Below are 1,336 nucleotides of genomic sequence, written 5' to 3' on the forward strand. Positions count from 1 at the left end.
CTAAGGTTGACAAGTAAAAAAGGCACAGTCCCAATGTTACCAAACCACACAGCAGGCCATTAATTCAAGTCCAGATAAAGTTCCAAGATCAGCAGGGCATGGCAGGCCGTTGAACAACTACTTGGCTACATGCAGGGTTCAAGTATGCCATAAACTAGAGACCATTCCTAAAGCTGCTTCTTATATATGGGAAGCAGACCACATCCCCAAAGCAGCTACTCAGCTGCTTGTGGTAGATCCCACCATGGAACTGATTTCCAGTTTCATCATGGGGAATAACTACCACCAGCTGCCCAGCCACTCAATCAGCCCCAGCCAACTTGACACACAACCTTAACCACCACAGACACAGTGGCTGCAATGATGGGCTCAAGCATAGCAATGATTGTGAGAATGGCTCAGGATAGGGAAGTGTTTCATTCTGTTGTACATAGGGTCACTATGAGTCAGAACTGACTCAAGAATACCTAACAACAACAACAATACATTTTGTTTGTTTGCTCTACACCCCCATAAATTGCACGAATTTGGGCTCTTAGTTATTTAGTGCCGGTATAACACAAGTAGATGGCTTTAACAAATAGAAATTTATTTTCTCACACTTTAGGAGGCTAGAAGTCTGAATTCAGGGTGCCCTCTCTAGGGGAAAGTGTTCTTTCTCTGTCGACTCTAGAGGAAGGTCTTTGTCTTTTTTGAGCTTCTACTACTGGACAGTCTTCGTGTGGCTTGGCATCTCTCTTCCCCATCACTGCTTTCTTGTTTGCTCTAATCTGCTCTTTTCATATCTTTTAACAGATTGACTCAAAACACATCCTACACTAATCCTGCCTCAATAACATGACAGAGACAACCCATTCCCAAATGGGATTATAACCACAGGCACAAAGGTTCAGATTTACCACACATGACACATATTTTTTGGGGACATAATTCAATCCTTAACAAAGGCCCTGGTCCGTATTGCTCCTTACTATATCACCAGTGTCTGGATTGTACCTAGCGTGCAATAGGTGCTCAATATATATTTATGAATATATACCTTTAAAAGAAAATTACCACACTGTTCTGGCCAATGGGGAGTGCAAACAGGAGTTCAGGGAGCTCTCCCTGCTTTTGTTCACCTAATAGTACATCTTGGACATTAGCCCATAAACAGATGCCTCATTCTTTCCCATAATGCATAGTATTACAGAGTACAGGTGTACTATGCAATATATTTGGGAGCTCTGGTAGCGTAGTGCCTAAGGCACTTCACTGCTAACCAGGAGGCTGGCGATTTAAACCCACCAGCCACTCCTTGGAAGGAAGGTTGGGCAATCTACTTCCGTAGAGATAC

Source organism: Orycteropus afer, unplaced genomic scaffold (genome assembly GCF_000298275.1).
Source record: "Orycteropus afer afer isolate SDZICR_OR568_19922 unplaced genomic scaffold, OryAfe1.0 scaffold00142, whole genome shotgun sequence".
Taxonomy (NCBI): Eukaryota; Metazoa; Chordata; class Mammalia; order Tubulidentata; family Orycteropodidae; genus Orycteropus; species Orycteropus afer.